Source organism: Bubalus kerabau, chromosome 7 (assembly GCF_029407905.1).
Source record: "Bubalus kerabau isolate K-KA32 ecotype Philippines breed swamp buffalo chromosome 7, PCC_UOA_SB_1v2, whole genome shotgun sequence".
In the NCBI taxonomy this organism is placed as follows: Eukaryota; Metazoa; Chordata; class Mammalia; order Artiodactyla; family Bovidae; genus Bubalus; species Bubalus kerabau.
Window position 1 is genome coordinate 114,312,378 of NC_073630.1, and position 10,503 is coordinate 114,322,880.

Here is a 10,503-nt window from a genome sequence, read left to right on the forward strand (position 1 = left end):
CTTGTCTCGATGTCAGCTCTGATGCCGACTAGCTGTGTGACTTGAAGACAGTAGACCAACCTACCTGTTCCTTCATCTGAAGGAAGAAATGACATAACATACCTAAACAAAAGGCCAAAGTAATGCATATAGAAACATGTCATGCGGGGCCTACTATGAAGTAGGATTCCGAAAATAATGTAAGTCTCCCTCCTTGCTCTCCTTAGAATGCAATATATATTTTCCCATAAAAGAAGTAAAAGTAAGTAACCTCTAACAACTTAACAATTTTAAGATATCTTCTCTCTTTAATATTATAATCTGGTCAGCCTTCTACATCCAAAAAAAAAAAAAATCATGAACATGTTTAAGAAAAAAAAAAGAACATGTTTAAGTAAAAAGATGACAAAGAAGTTCATTTTATTCTGGAAAGGGTTAATTATTGTGCACTAAACATTTAAATTTGTATCTTAAAATTTTTAATTTAAAAAACAATCTCAGTCCTTGTAGTTTATTTGTAAAGTTTGGCTAAGGTTTACACTTAGAACAAATATTTTTGATTTATTATACTACTAAGTCAACCAAATCATTGTGTGTGTAAACTCAGTCTCCATATTTTGTAAATGTATTTTTTCTAGTGTCTTGCTCTATGTGATTTTCATTGTTTAATTTTTTTCTTTATTGCTTTTTAGCAGCTGAGTGCCTCTTAAACCAAGCAGAGAAGACTGGAAAAAAAAAAAAGCATATCCTCAATCATGGGTTTGAGGTCATTTGATCCTAGTGATCTTTGGCTTTCCAAAGATTAAAGCCAAATTTAAAACAGAGTAATTTTCCAGAACTAGCAACAAAGAGATGGTTTTGGCTCAAATCCATCCACTATGAAAGAATAGAGAAAATTCAATATTATTATTTATTCCAAGCCCTAACTAACACTTTTGCACGAATATCAGAACTCCAGGTTAATATTCTCTTTCACTTAATATTATCCAGGGTTAACAATTATTGAACAGGGCCAAGCATGATGGAGAAAGTAAAGAACTCTGTACTTAGCATCATCTATGGAGAATTCAGTATATGCCACACATTTGGAGTTCAGGTATAAATCATAAAGTGTACAATAAATTTAAAGTAGAAAAAGGCAAGCCAGGTAAGGGCATTTAGGGCAGGTAGGAGTGCTAGTTAACAACAAATGGGGAAAATAATAAAAACTAATCACAAGGCTATCAAACCTCAGCATTCATTTTTTTTGTAAGAGGCACAGGGTGTTAACTACACCATAGGCCCCAAGACATCATACAACCCAACAAAAAAGATAGGGCTGTTGCAGCTTTTCTTGAATGGTAGGCATTCTAGAACCACACACTCTGAAGGGCCTCTGATTAGACAGGCCATCTGGGAATCATCATTGAATCTCCCAAAGCTATTCTTTATCTCCAGAATGAAAATCATGGTTCTATCACTCCCTACTGCACGGGTCATAGTGGACATCAAAAGAAAAAGGGCTGCATAGAGTCACTGACTTGATTTCACAACTCAACCACTTCTTTCTCCTCTCTTGGCTTCTGGGACCACACACTGTCCTATTTCCTTCTAATACATCAACTATTTCTGGCCAGCCTCCTATGCTGGTTCTACTTTTTGATCTCTAAATTTTGGAGTATACCAGAGTTCAGTCCTCATTCTTTTCTCTGTCTCCAGGCTCTCTCTGGATAATCTCAAAGTTTTAGGTATGACTCATTTTGCTGATCATTCCCACATTTGTATCTCCACTCCTAACTGCCCTTCTGATCTCCAGATGTATAAACTCACTGAAACTTGACATCTAACAGGTTATCTTAAACTTTATTTGGCCAACATACACCTCTTGGTCTTCCAGCACCTTCCCTACTTTCGTCAATGTCATCCACTTAGTTGCTCCAGTCAATAAACGCAAGGAATTATCTTGAGCCTCCTCTTTCCCTCTTACCTCACATCTAATCCATCAGCAAGATCTATCAACACAACCTTTGAAACAGATCTCAAATCTGTCTACTTCTTTCTATTTCCACCCCTTGCCTTTGTCCAAGCCATCATATTTGCTCTGAATATTCCCAATCAACGCTCAACTGATTGCCCCTATTTACCTATTGGCCTATACAATCTTATTTTTTATGTTTATTATAGTCTTAAGACTAAGATGGCAATGGCACCCCACTCCAATACTCTTGCCTGGAAAATCCCACGGAACCTGGTGGGCAGTCCATGGGGTCGCTAAGAGTCGGACACGACTGAGAGACTTCACTTTCACTTTCATGCATTGGAGAAGGAAATGGCAACCCACTCCAGTGTTCTTGCCTGGAGAATCCCAGGGACGGGGGAGCCTGGTGGGCTGCCGTCTATGGGGTCACACAGTGTTGGACATGACTGAAGCGACTTAGCACCAGTAGCAGCAGCAAGACTAAGATGATGGCATCCAGCCCCATTGCTGCTAAGTCGCTTCAGTTGCGTGCGACTCTGTGTGACCCCATAGACAGCAGCCCACCAAGCTCCCCCGTCCCTGGGATTCTCCAGGCAAGAACACTGGAGTGGGTTGCCATTTCCTTCTCCAATGCATGAAAGTGAAAATTGAAAGTGAAGTCACTCAGTCGTGTCCGACTCTTAGCAGCCCCATGGACCGTAGCCCACCAGGCTCCTCCATCCATGGGATTTTCCAGGCAAGAGTACTGGAGTGGGGTGCAATTGCCAGCCCCATTATTTCATGGCAAATAGAAGGGAAAAGGTGTTAGTAGTGACAGATTTCCTCTTCTTGAGCTCCCAACTCACTGCAGCTCGTGACTGCACCATGAAATCAGAAGATGATTGCTTCTTGGCAGGAAAGCTATGACAAGCCTAGACAGTGTGTTGAAAAGCAGAGGCATTACTCTGCCTACAAAAGTCCATATAGTCAGGGCTATGGTCTTCCCAGAGGTCACATATGCTTGTGAGAGCTGGACTGTAAAGAAGGCAGAACTCCAAAGAGTTGATACCTGCAAACTGTGGTACTTGAGACGACTCCTGAAAGTCCCTTGGAGAATGGAGATCAAACAAGTCAATCTTACAGGAGATCAACCCTGAATATTCACTGGAAGGACTGATACTGAAGCTTAAGCTCCAGTATTTTGGTCATCTGATGCGAACAGACAACTCATTGAAAAAGTCCCTGATGCCCTGGGAAAGATTGAGGGCAGAAAGAGAAGAGGGCATCAGAGGATGAGATGGCTGGACAGCATCACCAATGCAATGAACATGAACTTGGGCAAACTTGGGAGATGGCGAGGAACAGGGAGGCCTGGTGTGCTGCAGTCCATGAGGTCACAAAGAGTTGGACATGACCGGGTGACTGAACAAAAATGACAACATAGGTTTTATATAAATTTTATGACATATAAATAATGCATAAAGGATAATATTTTTAAATTTAAAAATCCACCAAATATTTAAAATATATACATGTATGTAAAAAATAAAAATTCAGCTAAGACCTAAAATGCCATAACAAAATCTATGATGCATTTAACTGCTTATAAAGGAAATAGGGTAGGAAAAGAGGACAAAATAGACTTTACTTTTATACGTAGTATTTGTGTGTATGTGTGGGTGTGGATGCTCAGTTGTGTCAGACTCTCTGTTACCCCATGGAAAGTAGCCCACCAGGGTCATCTGCCCATGAAATTTTCCAGGCAAGGATACTGGGGTGGGTTGCCATTTTCTCCTCCGGGAGATCTTCCAACTCAGGGTTTGAACTTACATCTCTTGCGTTGCTTACATTGGCCAGCAGATTCTTTACTACTGCACCACATGGGAAGCCTATACATAATATATTTTTCTTTTATTAAAAAATATAAGAAGTTGAACATGTAACTATGTGAAAATGTCCATCTTGGTCGGACATTTGAATGTTGTTTCCTGTAATTTTTTCCCTAATTTTCTCAAAAGAAAAAAATAATACACATAGAGAAGGGAAGATAAAGAGCAATAAAATAAGTAAAAATGGAAAATATCCCTGAACCAAAGATTGCATTAAAATTTAAATATATTCTATGCATAAACAGCTGGAAAAATATTTTAATTTCATGAATAAAAGTCTTGCTCTAATTCTGATTTTTATCAGGATGTTTCTATTTGCCTCCACACTGTACAAAATCTGGAAAGTGTAAATCATATCATGATAACTTTAAAGTCCTCCAAAGACTCCCAGGGTTTCCCTGGTAGCATTAGTGATAGAGGACACGCCTGCCAATGCAGGAGATGTAAAAGATAGGGGTTTGATCCCTGGGTTGGGACGATACCCTGGAGGAGGGCATGGCAACCCACTCCAGTATACTTGCCTGGAGAAACTCATGGACAGAGGAGCCTGGTGGGCTACGGTCCATGTGGTCACAAAGAGTTGGATACGACTGAAGCAACTTAGCATGGCACAATACAGCACAATGACTCCCAACATGTTTAGAATCAAATTCAAATTATCTGCCATGACACACAAAGTCCTACCTGACCTGGACTCTGCCACCTCTCCAACCTCCTCTGCTGGCTCCCTAACCATGCAGGTCCCAGCCACGCTGCCCTTCTATCCATCTGTCAACCACAAGCTCCTTCTCATGTGACGCCCTTTGCCTTTGTCCATCCTCTGCTTGGGTAGCTTTTTCTTCCGAACTGAACCTGGCTTGAAACTCCTTACCGTGCAAGCCTTTTTAAGTACTGCTACCCCACAGAGACTTCCCCTGACCAGCTGATCTGAAGGAACCCCCTAGACCCTCTAGATCATATACTCCATTATAATGCTCTGCACAGCACTGCCCACAGTCTGATTTTTTACTATGTGTATTTGTATTGAACTTTCCTGGCTTAGCTCAGTTGGTAAAGAATCTGCCTGCAGTGCAGGAGACCTGGGTTCGATCCCTGGGTTGGAAAAATCCCCTGGAGAAGGAAACGGCAACCCATTCCAGTATCCTTGCCTGGAAAATCTCATGGACAGAGGAGCCTGGTGGGCTGCAGTCCATGGAGTTGCAAAGAGTCAGGCATGACTGAGCGACTAACACTTATTTACTTACTTTCCTGGTGGCTCAGATGATAAGGAATCCGCCTGCAAAGCAGGAGACCTGGGTTCAATCCCTGGGCCGGGGGCGGGGGCGGTGGATCTCCTGGAGAAAGGAATGGCTACCCACTCCAATATTCTTACCTGGAAATCCCATGGACAGGGAAGCCTAATGGGCTACAGTCCACGGGGTCGCAAATAGTCGGACACAACTGAGTAATCAACACATCTTCATTGCATCTCCTTCATCCTCTACCCTCTTAAGTGAAGTTGCTCAGTCATGTCCGACTCTTTGCGACCCCATGGACTGTAGCCCACCAGGCTTCTCCATCCATGGAATTTTCCAGGCATGAGTACTGGAGTGGGTTGCCATTTCCTTCTCCAGGGGATCTTCCCGATTCAGGGACTGAACCCTGGTCTCCCACATTGCAGGCAGACAATTTTACCATCTGAGCCACATCTACCCTTTTACCAGAATTTAAATCCTGCAAGTGAAGAAGCCATATTATATTTCCAGCACCGAGTACTGTGCCTAGCACATAGAAGATGTATTGGGTTTGTTTTTGCTTTTTATTGTTTTGTTCCAAATTACCATTTTAGTGTTTTAAATCAACACTCATTTATTAGCTCAAAGCTAAGAAATGACCCGGCAGGTCAGGCCTCCTGGCACAGGATAGCTGGATCCTATAACCCTTTCAGGGCATTAGAAGCTAAAATCAAGGTGTCCACCAGGCTGAGTTCCTGTATGGAGGCACTGGAGAAGGATTCACTTCTAAACTTGCTCAGATTGTTTACAAAATCTGGCTCCATGAGGCTGAAAGATTGAGGCCTCCATTTCCCTGTGGTCAGTCAGGCTTTGTTCTTAGCTCCTCGAGGCCACCCACATTTCTTACCACGCATCCCCCTCTATCTTCAAGCCAGTAATAGAATGTCAAATCCTTCTTGTAATTTGAATATCTGACCTCCTTTTCTCTAAAACCAGCTGGAAAACTGCTTTCAAAGGAGTCCTGTGATTCAATCAGACCTACCTGGATAATCTCCATATCTTAAGGTCAACTTGCCAAGTAACCTGACCTATTTACAGAGCAAAATCCTTCACATTCACAATCCTGGGGATTATCTGAAACAAGTACCAGGGGCAGGGACTCATGGGGCCCATTTAGAATTCTGCCTACCACAGAGGGCATTCTATAAACGTTTGTGGATTGAAAAAAATGAATAGCAAATGAGCTCATCTAAAAATCATAAATAACCTCACAATGTCAGCATTAAAGTAATTGTGATTCATAAAGATGTCCTTGTGAGTCATGAAAAGGTTAAGATGGGTATGATTTGCCATGGCTAAGAAGTCGGTCTACCAAAGCAAGGCTATTTTTTTCTTTAGTTTTGGAGCTCAGAAAGACAAACTCTAGTTGGCTGATAAACGCAGTTTAAAAAGACAAAAACCATAGGCTCATTGGTAAGACTTGGTTTTCATTTGACTCACCTACTTACTACCTCTGACTCTGGACAATTTATTTCAATGTGTCCAGTTTAGAATTCTTCTTTCTAAAATGAGCAGAGATTTTACAGGTGGTTGTAAGGTTTAAACTTTAGGACGTGTACATTAGCTGTTTAGAATAACAATTCACATATCTGAATATGCAGAAAAACTTTTCCAATGGAACTGCACAGTTAAAGGAGTGGGTATTTGCTAACATCAGAAAATTAATGTGTGTGTATATATATATATATATATATATATATATATATATGGCTTCCCAAGTGGCTCAGTGGTAAAGAATCTGCCTGCCAAGCAAGAGATGGGTTTGATTCCTGGGTTGGGACATCCCCTGGAGAAGGAAATGGCAATCCACTTCAGTATTCTTGCCTGGAAAATTCCATGGACAGAGGAGCCTGGTGGGCTACAGTCCATAGAGTCGCAAAGAGTCGGACATGACTGAGCATGCATATATATATATATATATATATATATATATATATATGTGTGTGTGTGTTTGTGTGTGCATCTATTGTTGTTGTTCAGACACTAACTTGTATCTGACTCTTTGTGACCCCACGGACTACAGTACACCAGGCGCCTCTATCCTCCATTGTCTCCTGGAGTTTGCTCAGATTCAGGTCCATCAAGTCAGTGATACCATCCAACCGTCTCATCCTCTGTCGTCCCCTTCTCCTCCTGCCCTCAATCTTTCCCAGCATCGGGATCTCTTTCAGTGAGTCAGCTCTTCACATCAGGTGGCCAAAGTACTGGAGCTTCAGCTTCAGGATCAATCCTTCCAATGAATAGTCAGGGTTGATTTCCTTTCAGACTGACTGATTTAGAGGCCATACTTATTTTAGTCAAAAAGAAAATACCTTTATGGGATTGCACAGAAAGTTAATCTGGTTTTGGAACCAGAATTACCCACTTTATTGAATATTGTCATTAGGAAAGTTGACATTGCTTTTTAGCCACCAAAACTATAACATCAATAAACAACTTTCGAAGATTTTCCTCGTGAAATGAGATCGCACACCACATTCCAGAGCTCTGCAGCCCCAGCTGGCCCTCGGCCTGTGTGTTGCCCGCATCTCACCTAGCAAAAGAGCCCAGAACAGAAGGCTCAGTGCCAAGGCTTGGAGAACACACCCTCTTAGGTGGGACAGGTGAGGACGAGAGAGCTAGAAGAAGTGGAGTGGAGATGCTTTGGGAATTCAGAGGAATGAGCCACAAATAACCATTATGGGAGTGGCACTGATTAGCTGAGACTCCCAGACAGGCTGCCAAATGCAGGACAGCCAGCTTTTTTCCTTATCTTACTTCAAACCTTGGTTTCTAGCTTAACCTTGGTTTTTCCAATGCAGATGGCTCAGTGTGATCATTACCACCCCAGTTCCTGACTGACGTTATCATCTGTCCATCCATCCTTAGTCCAGGACATACCGAGTACAGAGTGCACTTGGATCACAGTTTCTACTAACAGCACGTCCCCTACAGTGAGTATGTATTTTGCTATACTGATTTGTAATGTTAGCCAATGCAGATCACTTTGGGAGGGAGGGATAAACTAGGAGTTTGGGATTAACATACACACACTACTATATATAAAATAATCAAAAGGACCTACTAGAACTTTACTCAATATTTTGTAATAACCTATATGGGAAAAATCTGAAAAAGAATAGATACATGTATATGTATAACTTTGCTGTACACCTGAAACTAATACAACATTGTAAATAAATTCTATTCCAATATAAGGTTAAAAAAAAAAAAAGCCAAACCAAAGCTCTTTTGACTGATTTTAGTTTAAAGCCCCCACATCTGTGACCCACCCTGGAGTAGCAGGAAATGGCAACTTAGTCCAGTATTCCAAACGTGGGAGAAAGCCAGCTTGAAGTGACTTAAGCAAAAAATGTTGCTGCTATTATCATTATACAATGATTGGGGTATTTCCTGAGTCACAATATTGCTCAGGTAGTTTGACAGCAGAGACAATAGGAACCAGGCACTCATGTGGCATTTGAACTCATCTGTTTGGCTCTTTCCTGCATATCGGCTTGAGACATCTCTCTCTTGGTGCTTACTTGCTTTTACTGTTTGGTGGGGAACACAGCGATCAGAAAATTCTGACTTTTATATCTTACAGCTTCAATCAATAGAAAATGACTGATTCAAGTCTCAAACTCCCCGAATACAAAAATCCTAAAGATTGGGACTCACTGGCTCTGGAAATATCCACTGACCACTCTTGCACCAATGATTGATGACGTAAGAATTGGGGTTCCATGAATGGCCAAGCTTGAGTCTGGGCCCAGTGCTGACCCAATCTTGAGTTTATATTAACTTGGCACCTCCTGCCAGAAGAATAAGAGAAGGCATAATTCCTAGAAGAAGGGAATGTTATTCCCAGAAGAAAAAAATATGCCAGCCAAAAACAAAGGGGGTTAAAATACAGAGGTAAAAATTATTGGTATAGTCAACTGGAAGAGATATTTATCTATCAAGATTAAACATATATAATCTTATCCCAATTCAATGGATATGAGTTTGAGCAAACTCCAGGAGATAGTGAAGGACAGGGAAATCTGGTGTGCTTCAGTCCACGGGGTCGCAAAGGGCTGGACATGACTTAGCCACTGCACAACAACAACAAGACCAAATCTTATCCATTAATTCCACTTCTAGTCATTTACACTAAAAAAATTACATATATACACACAAAATGACATTAACTAAATTAATTTATTCAATAGATATTTGGTGTAAACTGTATGCCCTGTACTAGAGCTGAAATACTAGTGGTAAAAAAAGAAAAGTTTCCTGCATTTGTATTGATCAAGCATTCTGTTCGATTTCTAGACTTCACAACTGCACAATGCAAATGTATTTTCTCTTTGTACCCAAGGAGTTTTCATTATCTTCAAAGCTCCATTGCTGATACCATATATCAGATTATGTCTAATTTGTATGGAATTATACACTTTACAAAGAACTTTCACATTTAATATCTCATTTGCTGCAATACTGTGACTGAAAGACAGGCATTACTATTATTTTGATTATCACTCAATCTCTAGAGCCTAGCAAGATGCAAAGTATACAGCAGGCACCAAATAAAAGTTTGCTGGAGGAATCAAAGTCAGGAGGCATGGTTGAAAACACAGAGATAATGGGCAGCAACCTAAGTTATCCAACCCAAGATTGCCGCTTCAAGCCCTTGGGTTTTTCCAGCTACATTATGTTCACAATTTCTAGAATCATCCAATCATAAGATTTGAGGTAAGCCATTTTATTTTGTGGGGCTTCCCTGGTGACTCAGATGATAAAGAACACACCTGCAATGCTGGAGACCTGGGTTCAATCCTTGGGTCCAGAAGATTCCCTGGAGAAGGATATGGCTACCACTCCAGCATTCTTGCCTGGAGAATCCCATGGACAGAGGAGCCTGGCGGGATACAATCCATGGGGTTGCAAAAGAGTCGGACATGACTAGATGACTAACACTTACACTTCATTTTACTTTGTAGCTGCCATAGAAAATTAGCCATTTTATTGATGATCGCTTCACAAAACATGAACTGTTCTAACATAGAGAGTGCATGTATTCTCAGTCATGTCCAACTCTTTGTGACCCCATGGATTGTAGCCCTCCAGGCTCCTCTGTCCATGGAATTTTCCAGGCAAAAATACTGGAGTGGGTTGCCATTTCCTTCTCCAGAGGATCTTCCTGACCCAGGGATCAAACCCATGTCTCCTGCATCGTCAGACAGGTCCTTCACTGACTCAGCTGCTTGTGCTGTGTGCTCAGTCGCTCAGTCGTATCCGATTCTTTGTGATCCCATGGACTGTAGCCCTCCAGACTCTTCTGTCCATGGGATTCTCCAGGCAAGATTATTGGAGTGGGTTGCCATTTCACAAGCTCCTTTTTCTTACAGAACCTAAAACTAATAACTAGAGCTCAAAGACTGGAGTATAGAAAGAAGTG